Raw genomic sequence first — 16,997 nt, 5'->3', positions numbered from 1 at the left:
GGATATGCATGTCTACCGTGTGTGCGCGCCTGAGTACTGGGTGTGTGCACGAGTGCTGTGTGTGTGTCTGTTGTGTGTGCATGGGTACTGTGTGTGTATGAGTACTGGGTGTGTGTGCATGTCTGTTTTGTGTGTGCATGTCTACTGTGTGTATCTACTGTGCGTGCGCATGGGAACTGTGTGTGTATATGTATTGTGTGTGTCTACGGTGTGTGTACATGAACTCTATGAACATGGGAGCTGTGTGTTGTATGTGCTGCGTGTGCACATGAGCGCCGGGCATGTGAGTGTGCATGTGTATTGTTTGTGTGTTTGCACGCACACGTGTATACCGTGTGTGACGCATGGGACATCACAGGTCAAGGGGCAGCGACTGGGAGGGTGCTGGGGCGAGGGGGGCAGTCACTTTGGTACCAAGCCCCTCTCTCCCGCAACGTGCACCGAGGGTGCAGGAACCCTCAAGATTGACCGCCGTATATTCCATTTCTCCTTGCTGCCTGCTTTTCAAGTGGGTCCTTCTAAAATATCTTGCTTTTCAGCCTCAGGAAAAAGGAGGGAGTTTAGACTTGAGAATATGGGCCAAGGACTCAACATGACCCTTCTTTTCTGCCGTGTGTGTGTGTGTGTGTGTCCTGTATTTCCAAAGACTGAGGGGTGAAGAAAAAGGGGAAAACGGAGTCCAATCAGAAAGGTAGTATGAGTTTGTATTTATAAAATAAACTTTTATCCCTCTACCCAGGACTCTGCCCCAGTTTCCTGTCTCTAACCTCGTGTGCAGGGCTGACCCACTTCTGGCTATTTTTATTTGCTTCCTTGAAAATGCTCGCTGTGTGATTAGAGTTGACTCTTGCCAACTTTGTCCTTATCCTCCCTGCCATCTGAGTCCAAAAGAGCAGCCCTGCCCACCTCGGTCCCAATAACTGTGGGTGCGATCAGAGCCAAAAAACAGCAAAGAGAGTTTTACAGGCGATGTGACAAATAAGTGACCCCTTTTCTTTGAATGAGAGAAGCAGAATAAGCAGCTACCACCCGCACCTGCATCGTTTTGTTCCGTCTGATGTTCTTCTCCGAAGTCACAGGTGCCACTGGAGATGGCACTTCCAGCTCCCAGCATTCCTGGGGGGCCACCTGGGCTCCCCCTACCTGGGGCGCAGTAAGTGCATGTGCAGTCACTTATCTCGGATACAACCTGAGTCAACAGTGGAACCAGGAAGTGGACTCAGGGTCCAGTATCATATGGAAAGTGGGTGTATTTACTTTTCTCTTAGAACAAAGTTTGATTTACTCTTTAATAAGTCACCACTAAGGATATAGTTCTGGAGAAATTTGACTTGGCACCCAAATCTAAGTCACATATTGATAACGTAGGCAAGGGAACAGGGAGTCTCTTGCCTTTTCCCAGCTTTATCATTAACCCCAAGTTTGGAAACGTATTTTCTTTTAGAAGTGTCAATTCCCAACTTTTCAAGGAGGCGATAATTCTCCATGGATGAGGAATTGTGGCATCCTCAGGCAAAGTGTGATAACGGGGTAGCCACAGCACTGTTGAAACCCTGGAGGGGCTGTGTGACCAAATCAAGAGTGACCTTGGCCCCTGACCGGTCTAGGCCTCAGCTCTAGCACTGTGCCACCTGGGGAATCCCTCACTTCTTTGGTCTCAGTTTCCTTATCTGTAAAGTGGGGATAAGAAGTTATTTCCCTCTGAAGGTTTCAATATGAAGAATTATACAGTCTCAGGATTGTGTATTCCTTAAGTCATTTTCATTTTATCTTATTGTCTGGAGTATAACTTCTGTTTTCACTTTCTGGAAGTGTCTGCAGGAAGTCACCTGTACAAGGTGGAGGGCGTGACTCCACCCTCTCTGCCTTCCCGCTCACTGCTCTGTGGTGGACGGAGCTGCCTGCCAGGGCCCGGAGCAGAAGGATGTTCTTGCCTCACTGCTGTTAGGGACCAGGGTCCTGGGAGTGGGGGATGGTGGTGAAGGTTTCCTTTTCTTTATGCTGACAGCGCTTCCTCATTAAATGCAGCCATCTGCAAAAAAGAGGAAAAAAAACCCCAAGAAGATAAAGGAGGCCCTGAGGACTTCTCCTGGGTCCCCTGCGGTCTCCGGGACAAAGGCTTCTTTGCTTGCCCCAAGGGCCCACGACAGCTTCTAGGGAGCAGAGCACCCTCTTCAGAGTTCTAACAGCCTCCCAGCTGCTCCCACAGTAGAGCTGTGAGCAAAGGTGCAGGTCGCCTTTGGAGATAAGGAGAAGGAAGGTCCCCGGGAGGTCAGGGTGCAGGGGAGCGGTGCCTCGGGCGGGGCCGTGACTGGGTGCCTGGTCTCCAGGGAGCTTACCGCTCTTTAAATCTCGAGTCGCCGTGCACCAGCCATTCTGATCAACAGCAGTGAAAAAATATTTTTTCCGTCGGGTGGCCACTTTCGTCCCTCTTGGTTGTGTCCTGGGGAGCGAGGGAGAAAGGGGACAGTGTGGCCTGAGGCCGCACACGAACCTACGGCGTTTCTTTTCTCCCAAAGAAGCCAGAGGAGCCAGGTGCTTAGGCACCTTCCGTGGTCAAAAGGATGACGAGGGGTGGGGGGAATGTTGGTGGCGTGGTAACACGTGCCCAGCTGGCCCCCCTCTCCTCACTAGTTCAGGGGGCAGGGCCCATGATGGGGCTGGGCTTGGCTGGGGGTCTTGTGGTGGAAATAGCTCTAAAGCCTCCTGCTTACCAACTGGTGGGTTCCTTTAAGCATCACAACCACCTGGCGAAATGCACAGGCTCGTGCCCATTTAACAGATGAGGAAACTGAGGCTTAGAAGGGGGCAGGACCTCCCCAATGCCACCCCGTTGGGAAGAGATGGGCCTGCCGCCCCCATGGCCTCCCCGCTCTCAGGCTGAGGGGCCCTGGAGAGGGGACAATTTCTTTTCATTCTGGGAGGAATGCATGGAGGTCCTCTAAGCTCAGTAGGGCTGCTTATCACGATTCAGCCTCAGGGAGTCACGTTTGAGTGTCCTCTAAGGGGCTAGGGCCAGGCAAGCAGACCCTAGAGGGAGAGCCTGGCCCCAGAGGGGCTGGCTATCCATGCTGGCAGATGCCCAGGTGGCTGTGCAGGTGGCCTGGACGCGCGCGTTCTTTCCCGGGTCCCTGGAACCTCACTCAGAGGTGGGCCTGCCGGGGTCCTGCTGGCCAAGGCCTTCTTGTTGGGAGGGATTTGCTCATTCCTCCCCATCTACTTCTCAGGCAGAGAGGAAACCACAGGAAACCACAGGAAATGGGGGAAATGCCTTAAGTGGGGTCCACCTGATGGGACAGATCTGGGGTGACAGAGGCCCTCTTGTTCTGACTCATCGAGGCCACCTCCAGGGACCCTGGAGCTGCGGGCACCCAGAAAGCCACCCTGCGCGTGGGCCCCGAGCAGCGGGCGAACCCAAGGGCAGGCTGCCGGCAGGTCCAGGGCTGCGTCCAAAGGCGGGGAGCCAGCAGCCAGACAGCGGTCTGCCCTGTGCCCGGCCGGACTCAGAGTTGGAACTCTCCCGAATTCGAGAGAGAACGCTACCTTAGAGAAGGAAGGCCTGTCTGTTGGCTTATTTATGTGTCCCCACACCCACCTTTGTTCTGTGGAGGGAACAGCGCAGGAAAGCCTGGCGGGCAGGGCAGCCGTGCCAATCAGGGCCCAGCACAGGAAATTGGAAATTGGAAACCGAGGGTCTACCCCCACTCCGCCTCTGACTGGCTTAAACAAACCAACACCCGCCTGACCTTTGCCCCCTCCATCTGTGGCCGGTGGCTCCGAGCCACACTCGCCGCCAAGGCCTCGCAGAGGCCCACACTCGGCCGGCCTGCTCGGGGATGGGGTCCTTCAGGTCCCAGCCAGGGCTGTGGGCGCAGCCATGATGTTTTTTGTCTTCAACAAAGAAAATCTTAAATTTTTTTTTTTTTACTCCTTAAATTTTCACCCATTAGTTTCATCAACGCAGAGAGATGGAACATTTGGCAAAATTATTTTAAGGAGCACTCCAACCTGTGATCATAATTTCAAATCGAGGAATTTGCTGAGCAGCTGTGGGGAGAACAAAGGGCCTGGGAGGGATTTGGGGCCTGGGGGAGGGGCGGCGGCATGGCCAGCACAGGCAGCTGGGGGGCAGGTGCCCCCAGGGCAAGCCGGTCCGGGTCTGCAGCCGGGTGACACTGAAGTTCATGTCTGCCCAGCGCACCTCACGTGGCACTTAAAATACACACACGGAGCAGAGCATGAGGTTCTGTTGAACCCGATGGCTGAGACTTCAGCTCAGGACTGGAACAGACTGGCCTTCATCCAGGCTCTGCCGCTTCCCAGCCTCAGCGAGTCATCTGTAAAATGGGGACAGAGGACAGTCATGTCAGCCACGGAGCAACTGCTCAAAATGCTATTATCGCCCATATGCAGAAATGAAGAATTTATGTGTTTCGTCTTTGCAACTGATTCATTCAACAAATATCCATTGATCCTCTATTATGGTCCAGGTGCTGGGCTGGGAGTTACAGGGATACAAATGTGCAAAGCATAGGAATTGATATGTTATTAAATAAGTAAAAATACTTCTAAGTTAAAAAATAAAAATGACTTCCAAGAATACTGAACTAATTTACAAAGAGCCTCTCTTAACAGATGGTCTACTAGAAACAATTTGAAAACAGTATAGAGTTAAAAAGGAAGCTGTCTTATTTCTGTTTTTGAATTTACTGTTTTTCAATAAAACTATTACATAGATGAACTTAATTTCATAAAATAAGTCCTGCTTTATACCTAAGAGCCTCAATCAGCTAATTTGCAGGTACTCAGACCTATTTGCAAACAACCTGGTTTGCCCAAGTGCCTTTCAAATACCAACGCATGGATATGGAGAAAGGGATTGCCCAGCTCTGCTAAATTATATTTCTAAGAATGAGAAGTTAGGTAGTTCAACCTGTTGTCCTTTGAAGAGAATTTTGATAGGTAATAATTGAGCTTATGCTCAAACTCTACTAGCAAGGGAGAGCTCACAACTTTATTTATTTAAAAAAAATTATTATTTTTTTATCATTCCCACCTGAGGACATACTTATTGATTTTTAGAGAGAATGGAAGGGAGGGAGGGAATGAGAAAGAGAGGGGGCCTTGATACGGACTGGCTGTGCATATGCCCTCACTGGGGACCAAACCCATAACCTAGGCAAGTCCCCTGACTGGGAATCGAACCCACAACCTTTTGGTGTACGGGATAATGCTCCAACCAGCTGAGCCACACCAGCCAGGGCAAGAGCTCACTGCTTTAAAAGGTTGGGCCCTGCAGGGACGGCATAATTAGGGGGAAATTAATCTCAGGGAACCTGTGCAGCTCGTGGGAAGCACAAAAGGCCTCTCTGTGGTTTCCTCTCATCTTGCTCTCTGTCACTGCCTTGGTCTTGCTCTGACTGCCTGTCCATCTTTCCCCTTTCACACCGAGCCTCGGCCTGCCCCCTGCCCCCGGGGAGCAACAGTGGGCTGGTCATAGCTGGGTGGCCAAGCGCTCGGTGCCGTAGGAGCCAAGAGCCAGCGTTCAGTCCCTTGCTCCTTGCCCTGTTCTCTGGGGTGGCTCAGCCAGGCTCTGCTTTCTTGGAAAACAACAGTGAACTTTGTTCAGCCAAAGCCCTACTTCCCAAACTCTGATATTGGCTCACTGGCCCTCCTCCCTCCAGCTGTCCCCAACTGCTGACCGCTTCTTACGCGCTGCTAGCTGCTTCCGCTGTTTCCGCCCTTCTTGGAAGGCATCGTGGGCCGAGGCAGATGGGACGCAGGCGCAGATGTCCGTGGCCTGGGCTTGCGGTCCGAAGTCAAGACTGGATCGTTGGGAAACAATGTATGTGCACCTACTTCAGAAACCTGTGGGCTAAAAAGCGGAATGAGCAGAGCAGCTCATTCCTACAGTTGCTGTATTTTCCTCACATTTTGGGTTGCCTGGAGAATTGTTAGAATTTTTTAAAAAAAGCAAGTTGAGAGCAACTAAAGTAAAAAGGGAAAAGTGATAAAAGGGAAAGGTCTATTTTTGGAGCACTTAAATTCTGAAACTCCTGACTCTGCCACTTCTGCTAATTTGGCTGTCCCCGCGAGGCCCTAGGGCGCTGCTCCCTCCCTCGCCCTTGTCCACAAGGCCCCCTGGCTTTCTGGATCGCACAGTGACCCCTCCCAGGGAGGCCCCCCGGGTTTCCTGCCTCTCCTGGCCTCCCGCCCTGCAGCCTCCTCACGCCCCAGGTCTGCCAGCGGCTCGCTGGGTGCCTCCTGAGACCCGCCGGCAAGGCCCCGGGGCCACCCCGGGGCCAGTGAGTTCTACATGCTGAGTGGCTCACCCGCAGGTCTCAAACCCCAGGGACCTCATCAGGAACGCGAATGGGTTTTGTTTGGCCTGAATGATATTTAAAATGCTTTGATTTAATTATCCACATTTAAGAAACAGGAGACTACAGGAAAAACCAGACAGCTCGTCTTGAAAAGTCACAGAGCTGGCAGGGCTGGACCTTTGCTCACTCTGGACCTGAGAGGCGGATGCCCCTGACATGTGGCACATGCTGTCCACTGGCCACCGTCTCCACAACACCAAGGATGGTCTTCCTGGACACGAACACCGAGTATCGGGTGCTGCTGGTCATGAGCTTCTCTCCCTGCCACCCCCGACGTGCCTCCTTCTTGAAGGGTCTTCTGATCTTTGTGGGCATTGGAGCTTGCTGACCCTGCTCGGTGGAGTTTTTTCAGAAATCCCGTCCTTTATCTCTAACGGACCACTAGCCTTCTTCCTTCCTCCCTTCCTTCCTTCCCTCCCTCTCTCTTCCTTCCCTCCCCCGCCCCTCCCTCCTTTCTCTCTCTTTCATCACTTTCAAAACAATAAAATAAATCGCACCTGTGGAGAAGTGTTCACAGCAAACACCTACAGCTCGATGATTTGTGTCCAGGTCAACACCAGTGTTATTACCAGCCCGGCCTGCTGCCCTCCCCACCCCCTTCCCGCCTCCGCCCTGCCCCCGCCACCGTTAACCACTGTCCTGACACTCCTGCTAAAGTGCCCTGGATTTTCTGTATAGTTTTATCATCAAAATACATGCCCTTAAATGCTAAAGTTTACGTTGGCCTGTTTTATAACTTTCGTATACGTGTAAGGACACCGTGTGTATTTGTTCACGCACGGCTCCTTCCTCTCCCCATTGTCCTTGTGAAACTCACCGGCGTGGATGTGCATAGCTGTCATCTATACATTGTCATCATGGATAGTACGGCCTTCTATTAATGTGACACACATTTGTCTGTTCTACTCCTGAAGGCCTTCTGGGCTGTGTGCTGTCCAGGGCTGGTTCTACCGGTGCTGCGTGACAACACCCTGCCCCTCCTGCGCCCCCTGCCCGGTGCCTGTGGCAGACTGATTGCATTTCTGAGAATGCCGGGTGTTTCTTTGTGGAAAGGCTTTAAATTATGGAGTCAGCTTATTTAAAGTTATTGGATTATTTCACATTTATATTTTTACTTAGGCCAGTTTAGATAAATTTATCTAAAATTTCCAATATAATGGCATGATATTGTTTATAATAGCTTCTTATGATCTTCAGTAAAGGTGGGTTCTGTTGGGGTGTCTCCTTATCATGCCTGATGTTGATTATTTTTACCTCTTTATTTCTTTTCTCTCCCCTTGCTCAATCCTGCAGGGATTTTTTTTTTTTTTAAATCAGTTTCCAAATAATCCAACTTTTGCTTTTATTGATATTTCCTATTTTATATTCTTTTTTAGTTCATCAAATTTTGCATTCATCTTTCTTTTCTTCTTTTTTTCCCCCTATAGGTTCAGCTAGTGTGCTACAAACCTCTTGAAGGCGAATGTTACATTTTGGGTGCCTGACACATAGAAGATGCATAATAAGTATTTAGGGAAAGAGCTAAGAAAAGAGAGAAAAAGAGAAGGGGGAGGAAGGACAACAGAATTGGGAAAGAAACCCGCCTCATATAGGTGGGGGATTAGTTGTAAGATACCCGCGTATATCTTTGCGTGCATGTGTGTGCTGTCTATGTGCGTGTATGATATACTGGCGTCCTTTGACTTAAACAATTTTGTAGCATGACTCCAAGTGCAGCTCAAGATGCAAATTGCAAGTATACCTGGAGACACCGCATTTTCCTTGGAAGATCTTCATGGAGTATTACTCACACACACCACGTGAGGTCCCACACTTGGCACTAGGGAGACAAACATGAATAGGAACTTGTTTCTGCCCTTTAGAAGCTCAGATTCTGCCAACAACTGCTGTGTAAATAAAGTTTTATTGAAATACGGCCATGCCATTCATCTGTGGCTCCTTTCTCACCACAATGACCAAGTGGAATAGGTTTGACAGAGCCATACAGCCTGCAGAGCAAGAAATGTTTACTATCTGACCCTTTGCAAAAAATGTCTAGGGCCCTGGTCGAGTGAATAGGTCTGAGGAGGCAGACCTTGGCCTTGTTCGCCACAGACAGCGTGGCGCCTGCTCCGCCGGTGAACGCCCAGCAGTCGCTCTCGAGGCCCCAGGGAGCTCGGCTCGCTGGTGGGCGAGAATCATTCCTCATTATCTAAGAAGTGCGCACCTTTTCCTCCAAGCAAATGCAGCACGGTATCCAGCAGGTACTGCTGACCTCTACGCAGCCGTGTTGATCATGCTGGGATCGCCCCTCACTCAGAAAGCTCACCCGGGGGCGCGGCCCGAGTTGAGCAAATCTCGAGACCCAGAAGCAGAAACCCAGGCTCCTGTGGAGAAGTAAGTCACGGTGGGTGGAGTCCACTCCGCACTGCCTTACTTTCATTCAAAAATCCCCCCAGAAGAGCGCTTCGCCCTTCAGCCAGCATTGTCTTAAGAGCAGTCTCAGAATTTGTGCCCAAGATGACCTCCCAGACGTTTTATTCTTTCACTCTGGACACTTAGCACCATCCAGGTGAAGAGAAGGTGGGACACAGGCTGGGGCAGGAAAGGCCGCGCCCGGATGCCGGGCTGTGGCCGCGTGGTGTGGGTGCAAACTCATCGGCCACTGAGCTAGAGCCTCTCCTGCAACGCTCCCGCGTGTGCTCCTCTGAGGCGCAGAAGGCGTGTCTTGACGGAAGAGCTCTGTGAGGTGTTTATCCCCTAAGACAACGAAGTGTTAACAGCTTGTGCAGAGTTGAGCTGCTAGAGTCAGCTAAACCGAGAATTTTGTCCTGGCCCTTTCTCTTAAGGGGGCAAGCCTTAGTGCTTAGTCAGCGCTTACGCAGGCTTGGTTTTTTGGTATGCTTTTTCCCCCCAGTGTGTGTCTCTGTGTTTAACTTTTTAAAAAATGTGGTTAAAAAAAAAAATCAGTAAGTCAAAGTGTCAGAGCCATCGGGTGAGAGTAAGTGCCAACAGGAAAGCAGGAAACACAGGCTGCGTGTTTGGGGAACGGAAGCAGAATTTCCATTCAACACCGAGCCTGCGCGGAACTCTGGCCGGCGAGCCCAGACAAAGGAACGCCTCTGTCTTTATCCTCCTGCGCTGGCTTCTGCGGCGGCCGCGCTCGCTTGGGAGGAAGTGGCGAGTCCCAGGCCGAGGATGCTTCTCGCTGTGGCGCAGGCCGCTGGGGGCACGTTGCGGAAGGCAACTGCGGTGGGCGCCACGGAGCCGCGGCGAGGGCGGCTGGGACCCGGAGGAGCCCGGAGCAAGCCCCGTGCTGCGACCTCCCGCTGCACGGTTTTTCTTTGTCTTTTCTTTTTCTTCAAGGTCCTTTATTTTTATTTAATTGAAATGATATTTTATTGTTTGTGCTATTACAGTTGTCCCAGTTTCCCCTCTTTGCTCCTTCCCGTTTTTCAAAGTAGCTGATTACTTGGAAGAGATCTCATGCCAAAAAAAAAGACATCGTGTCCCCTCCACCCGCCCAGTCATTTCGAATCACCAGCCCAGAAACACAACTGCTGCTGGGGGTGCGCCCTGAAAGATCGCCGTCCCCAGAGCCCCTGTGAAAAAGTCTGTGATAACAGACATGCCAATCCCCGGCGCCGCCCGGAAATCTCCCCCCAGGCGAGCCGGCCCGAGAAGTCAGCGAGGCCCGGTGCGGGCTGCCGGGCGGGTGGGAGACACGCCGCGGTCCAGGCCGCTCTGCGCCCCTGAGAAAGGCTTGGCCCCCGGGACGCCAAACTTGCCGGCTCTTCAGAGCTCATTTTCCATCCTGCCACTTCAAGAGGGCTTTGGGGTTTCATGGTGCTACTTATTTTCAGGAACACTCATCACAAAACTGAAACCGACATCACAGGACAAGGAGAAACCACCGCCTGCTCCACCAGCTCAGGGCCGGCACCCACCGCTCCCGCTCGAGAACGCGCTTTGCGCGCCTGCAGCCTCCCACCACGGCTTCCCCAGCCTCTGCCGCCTCTGCCGCAGGAGGCTCCTTCCCCCAGAGACGCTGCACGCGGAACGGCTCCTGGGCACAGGGCGACCGCTGTGCAGGAGACCCTGGACATGCACCCACGGCACTCACTGCTCTGCTGTCCTTCAAGGGCCTGACCCCAGCTCCGCCTGGACTTCGCCATCTGCCGTCCCCCCATGCACCTTGCCTCCCTGTACTCGTCCCTAGAAGAACTCACCTAATTGGGGGGGGGGGGGGGGGGATGCAGAGGGAGGAAAGGAGCTGAGATGTTACCGTGGCTGCCAGACGCCGCCAGCCAAGGGAGCCAGGGGGTGGGTGAGCCCAGCTCTGCCCAGAGGGCCTACACTCAGCTAAGAGCAAAAATGAATCACCAAATTGCTGGAGCGTCAGCCAGACGTGCTCGGCTGTATCTGATAGGCTGGGAGGGAGACGAGGGTTTGGCATACCCACCTGGCAGACAGGTATATTGGGTCTGATGAACTCTTGGAGAAAGGCCACTTCCTAGCCAAGGCCTGGCTTTCCAGGACAACTACACCCAGCCGTGCCCATGTTTAAGGCCACAGAAGAGGAAAGAAGGCCAGAGAGAAATCAGAGTAGGGGAGCAGGAGCAGACAGCTTCCCGGACCCCAAAAGGCTATGCAACAAAGATCAGGAGAAGTGAAGGGTCGAAGCAGTTATCTGGATAAATTAAACAAACGTCACATGAGGTGATGGGGTTTGGGGGCCTTTCCAGCAAGGCCAGTTGTCTGCATAATTCAACCCACGAGGAATTGCCCAGTGTCCCTGCGCCTGTGAGGGCAACGCCAGCCGGAGGCTTCAGTGGCTCGAGAGGCTCATGTCTGTTTCGCTCATCAGAGCAGGCGTTCGCGGTTAAATCAAGCCATTCAAGTGGATAGAAAAAAACAAGAGTGTCAAAGTAGCGACTGCATCTAATCAAGGAATATTCAATTGAACAAAATGAAGTGGGTTTGATCTTTTTAATTGGTGAATAAAATGCTGACAGTGGTACCATGTTGTTTGGCAAATTGTACAATATTCATTCATTTGATAACTATTTAATAAGTACCTGGGATATACTAATTAGAAATGAATCTCACTCTCAAGGAGTAAGTAAAAGATATAAAATATGCTCGTAAGCAACTCACCTAATCTCTTTAATAACCTGCGAGTTAGTCGCTTTTACTCCCATTTTTGGGGATGTGAAAATTCAAGTTCACAGCAGAGGGTCACACAGTGACAGAACCTTACAGAGAGTCACACAGTGACAGAACCTGGATTTGAACAAGGTGTCTGAGTGCTGAAGCCCATACTTTTTGGACACAACCCAGTGGCTTCTTGAGAGACGAGGCATTGAACTGTTCCTTCAAAGCTGTATGGATTTTACCAAGTTGAAATGAAGGCAAGGGCAAATAACAAAGAGGGAAAAATGGGTGTAAGGAGGTAGTCATGGTATATGACCAATGAATGGGGGAATCGGGAGCAAGAGGAAATTTATGGGTAGAAGCGATAAGATCAGTTGTTCAAATATTTATGAGGGGCTTCTAGAATGTGCAGATAGAAAACATTAGCCCTTCCAAATTGCACAACGAGCTCTGCAGAGGAGCTTGGGCCAGATGTTTAGCTTACACGAAAGGAAAGGTGGAAGCCATGAATTTGCAAAGGCAAAGATTCTATGAAGACAAGAAATGATGAGAAGGAAGGAGAGAAGGAGGCCAAGAGCCTTTAGAAAGTTCTGCCTTTAGGAAGTAGAAGAAAGGAATGGAAGTTGACAAAGAATGAGTCATCCTGGAAATAAGAAGTCAAGCACCCCAGGGCCTAAAGGAGGAGAGAATGGAGGAGGCAGGGTGTAACCACCCCAGACGCTGAAAAACGGTCAAGGAGAATAAGAACTGAGAAAAGGCTGCTGAACGGGCCATGAGGATATGTTTGGTGGCTTTTAAATAAGAATGTATGTTTGGGTAACAGAAACAGCAAGAAGGGACTGCCCTTGAAAGGACACTGAAAGGGAGGAGACAGAGAAAGTAGAAGCAAGGAAGGAAGAGCTCTTATAAAAAATTGCATGCCAGGCTGCAGAGTATCAGGCATTATAAATTTCCTCCTGCATGTCTCCTTTCTTCCGACCCTCCTCCGCTATTCTCCGCTGCCTGGTAAACTTGTTCTGGCCAAGTGAGTCAGTCACGATAGCAACACCCATTGGAGCAGACCTGTCAGTAGTATTCTGGAAAAAAAGGAGCTGATAAACTGTTCTAGCAAGAATTATTGTCAAAAACACTACCACGTATGCTGGCGATCGGCAAGAATCACAGGGCTAGGTTTAGCATGGTTTTGTTTGTATACAGGATTGTTGAACATGTCTGTAGGGGAACGCCTGCTGTTGAGGGAGAGAGAGCAGATTCTGTACGATTCTAGACAAGTATGCAGAGAAAGGAGACCAAGTCACATGAGTAAGGGCTGGCTTTAAAGAGATGTGAAAACACAAGAGCAAGAAAGCTGGTCATGAGGCAGAGGACTACAGCAAACTAGGTGATCGTCGTAATCTTCCCAGTGGAGACCCACATACACGCTGCACTAAATATGGAAATCATCTGTCTGGAGGCGTCAGGTAGTTAACACAAGAGCGAGGATTTAGCGAGCCAAGAGCTGGGGGAAATGGAGGCCCAGGAGGTAAACCCGGAACCTAAAGCCGCCCGTCCTCCGAACGCTTGGCCGGTCCAGGCCAGGCAGCGAGGGCGGAGAGGTTGACCGCACTGCTGAGAGCACCTATGGCTACAGAGTCCAGGACTCACGTCCAGGGCTGGCTGAGGTGGGTGTTCAGGAAAACCCCTACCTTTGACCTGGGACCCCGAGAGACTGTACCATAGGAGAAAACATGAACCATAAGTGTCCAGGCCTTTGCAGACATTGTAGCTCACCTTCAAATCCTTTGAATTCACGAAGCTGGACTAAATTAATCCCAGGGTGCGAGTGTCCCTGGATCCCTGAGAAAAAAGAGTAAATCCTCCCTAGAGAAAGATGACGACATCCTAGCCCTGTTTCCACAATTAATTTCTCAAGTCTGTCCAATCTACAAAGCAAAAAAATAACTAAATAAGAAGAAAAGATAACCAGAATAAAAACCAGCAGAACAATGGACAATAGAAGCAAACTCATGTGGTCTCCAGATACTGGCGTTATCAGACATGGACTGTAAGATAAGTATGCTTACTATGTTCAAGGAGACAAAAGACAAAATTGGAAGTTTCAGAAGAGAATTGGAAACCATGAAAAAGAACTGAACAGAAATTCTAGAACTAAAAAATATAACAACCACATTTAAGAAGCCACGCATGGGTTTCACGGTACACTAGACAAAGCCAAAGCAAATTGCGTGCTAGGTCAGAAGAATGCGTACGACATGAAGTATGGAGGAACTAGAGGAGGGAGCAGACAAAAGAGGGTGAGAGAGGAAGACAATGAGTGAGAAAGGCTAGTGTACATGTTGTTAGAATCCTGAAAAGTGAGGAAAGGAGCAATATTTGAAGAAGCAAAGACAGATTTTTTCCAAAACGGATTAGATAGATAAAACTACAGATTCAAGAAGACCTTAAAAACCTCAACCACGAGAAATATAAAAATTCCCACACTTACGTAAGCATAACAGAATTGTTCAAAATCAAAGCAAAGAGACGCATGTTACAAGAAGCCAGAAAATAAGAAAGGCTACTGTCAAAGGAGCAAAAATGAGAGTTACCGCAGTCTTATCGACAGAGACAATGAAAGCTAGAAGATAATGGCATAATATGATAAAAGGAAATAATTGTCAACCTAGAATTTTCTGCTCAACAAAAATATCCTTCAAGAGTGAAGAGGAGCCCTGGCTGGTGTGGCTCAGTTGGTTGGAGTGTCGTCCCATAAAGCAAAAGGCTGCGGGTTCAGTTCCCTCTCAGGGCACATGCCTATGCTGTGGGTTCGATCCTTAGCCCAGGGGTGTACGGTCCCCGGTCCGGGTGTGTACAGGAGGCAAGTGATCCATGCTTCTCTCTGGCATCGATGCTTCTCTCCCTTCCTCACTCTCTTAAATCAACGAAAGAAAAAAAAAAGCCCTTGGATGAGGATTTTAAAAAAAGAGTGAAGGTGAAAATAAAACAAAATAAAACAGCCCTGACTAGGTAGCTCAGTTGGTTAAAGCGTCGGCCCCGATATGCCCAGGCTGGGGGTTCGGACAGAAGGACAGACCGGCCGTCTGATTCCAGCTGTTTCTCCCTTTCAGCAGCGACTCCTGGGAGGGCTCCCTCTGGGCTTCTCTCTGGGTCTCTCGCTCCCTTAAGCAACAAGGAAACAGGACCACTGTTTTCCTGATGTCACACTAAGGTGAGCAGTCAGCATCGTGGTCCCCACGAGGATTGAAAAGTCTCAGATGGCCCGGCCTGGCCTCGCCTGGGAGTGCCGGCGTGCACCTGCGGGCCCCCCCCCCCGCCGCCCACCGCCCCGCTGCGCTGGACGGAGTGAGCAGCTCCCTGGGGCTTTCAGTGCCTGTGGCTGCAGAGCGCATTTGCAAACCACCCGCGGAGTGCGTGGTCCTGGTGACTGTTTGCACTGTGGCAGCAGAGACGTGCCTATGGTTTCTATGAGCTTTACGGTCGCAATCTAAGGGGTTGTAGACGTTTTGAAGGAAAGGAGCAGGGATGTCCTTCCTCATCTGAGGGACCAGAAAATTAAGCTAAACAGACAAATTGAAAACCAAAGGAAAAGAACCCAAGGAGACTGGCTCAGTCAATTCTGGAGAACATAATGCAGAGGTAACCTTTGTTTACATAACCCTTACCTGACCCTGCAGCCCACCCTCTGGCCCCTGCCCCTCCCATCGCCCCCTCTCCAGGCCCCATCTTCAGAATGCCACCAGCGGGTCCCGTGCTCCTTGGAAGGTGAGCCTTTGCTGGGCACCCACACAGCATCATCTCCCGGCCGGCTGTTCTCCCTGTCGGTGGGGTGAAACCTGCGGACACACAGCCTGCTAACGTGCACGCCGCTGCCCCCGACCCGTAGGTCACAGAGAGGCCGCCAGCTCTTCCGGGCCTGAGAGCTATTCCGTCCGGCGCAGTGTCTGACCTGGGGGTCAGGAGGCCCCTGGCTTGAGTCGACCTGACAGCTTGTGTCTGGTGCAGGTGGGGGCCGGGCCGGGTCCCCTGGGGAGGAAGGGAGATGAGACAGAGGTCACTGGGGCGGTGGTCGGGGGGCCCAGGGGCCGAGATCTGGAGGAAGAGGCAGACGATGAACACTCCTCAGGGCTTCTGGGGCCAGGAGGGTCGGCGCACAGAGGGCACAGACAAGTCATGCGGCTAAACCTCACGCGTGAGCTGACCGCTGACCGTCCCACTTTGGACTCTGCTCTTTAAGAGATGGCCTCACCTAATGAGGTGGATTCAGGAGCTCAGCAAGATGCAGACGATTGTTCAGAGGCCGAGGGCCCCCGCACCCGTCCGGGTCCCTCTCCAGCTCTGGCCGGCCGTGGCCTGACGGTCACAGGAGCGAGCGTTCAGAGGCTTCTGTGGCCGTGTGGTCGGCCCTCAGGTCTGCACCTACGTCAGCCCCGAGGGCAAGCGTGGCAGCCCCAGGGAGCACACACGTGAGAGCGCGTGGGGCTCTGGCGCCTCCGGCCCGTCTCTGACTCTGATGAGAGTCAGAGACCAGGAGGCCACGTGCAAAGGCTGCGTCCTGCCCCCCACGACCCTGCCGGCCGGCCCGGGGCAGAGCGCTGAGCAGGCGGAGGGTCAGAGAGCGGCGCCGTGGTCCCAGGGTTATGTGCTGCGGTGGTGTTTTCAGGTCAAGGTTCTTGGGTTCAACGCCTGTGGCTGTACGCGTTCCGTGCAGGGAAAGGATCATAGTAACTATTTTCAGGGTTCAGGAACTGAGCTTCCAGGCGGTGAATAGAACATGTGGCTATAACAGTTACAAAGAATGTAACTTCCAAGCAGCCAGCAGTGCTCTCCTGGGGCCTGAGGGTGGGTTAGGGCGCAGGCCTGTCCCCAGGTGTCCCTTGGGCCCATCCTTAGGTGTTAATTGGCCAAAAGAAATGGCTGCTGGGGAACCAGGGTCCGGGGAGCACGCAGGTGACCTCATGAGTCTGAGACAGAGTATGGCCTCCCCACCCAGCTCATAAAGACACAGGGGACAGTCACCTCCCACCAGGCACGTCACCACGCTCTCTGTGGTCTGCATGTCACGCGGGGTGGCTGAGAAGAGCAGAGGGTGCTGGTGTATCTCACCGTGGGTGCTGGGCCCACGTGCCCTGGGAGGGGCAGAGGGTGAGAGCGGGGAGACGGGGGCCACCCAGGGCCGGAGGCAGGCGAGGAGAAGGCGGGGCCAGCGGGCTCAGGGAAGGGGGAGAGGAGGGCAGGGCAACTGGGGAGCAGGAGGGGTGGGGTGCAGGGAATTGTCTGCAGCAGGAGGGCAGGCGCTCGGGGTCGGGGGACGCCTTGGTGGCCGCAGTGGGACTTAGGAACCAGGGACAGGATGTGAGGAAGGACAGACGGGACGGAGGCCTTGCCTTCCCAGAAGGAACAATGGCCATTCTTCCACTGAAGGCCGCCCTTCAGCGAGAGAGGAAAGGCCTCCGGAGGGAGGGAGGGGGCAGCGTGAGGAGG

General features: G+C 52.0%; 3 long non-coding RNA genes across 3 annotated transcripts; 1 reads left to right on the top strand and 2 right to left on the bottom strand.

Annotated features, from left to right (window-relative positions):
* Window positions 1-710: 710 nt before the first annotated feature.
* On the top strand, window positions 711-6,821 carry LOC129073078 (uncharacterized). Its single transcript, XR_008529406.1, has 3 exons — window positions 711-1,243; window positions 5,685-5,845; window positions 6,434-6,821. It is a non-coding gene; the product is annotated as an uncharacterized LOC129073078 (long non-coding RNA).
* LOC129073077 (uncharacterized) lies at window positions 1,775-3,659 on the bottom strand. Its single transcript, XR_008529405.1, has 3 exons — window positions 3,596-3,659; window positions 2,340-2,443; window positions 1,775-2,032 (listed from the first exon to the last, which is right to left on the bottom strand). It is a non-coding gene; the product is annotated as an uncharacterized LOC129073077 (long non-coding RNA).
* LOC129073079 (uncharacterized) lies at window positions 5,801-15,908 on the bottom strand. The gene is made up of 3 exons (XR_008529407.1): window positions 15,763-15,908; window positions 8,125-8,202; window positions 5,801-5,875 (listed from the first exon to the last, which is right to left on the bottom strand). It is a non-coding gene; the product is annotated as an uncharacterized LOC129073079 (long non-coding RNA).
* Window positions 15,909-16,997: the final 1,089 nt, after the last annotated feature.

This window comes from Pteronotus mesoamericanus, unplaced genomic scaffold (genome assembly GCF_021234165.1).
Source record: "Pteronotus mesoamericanus isolate MK-2021 breed Mesoamerican mustached bat unplaced genomic scaffold, CSHL_Meso_final contig_347, whole genome shotgun sequence".
Lineage (NCBI taxonomy): Eukaryota > Metazoa > Chordata > Mammalia > Chiroptera > Mormoopidae > Pteronotus > Pteronotus mesoamericanus.
This window is presented reverse-complemented; position numbering and strand designations above follow the sequence as displayed.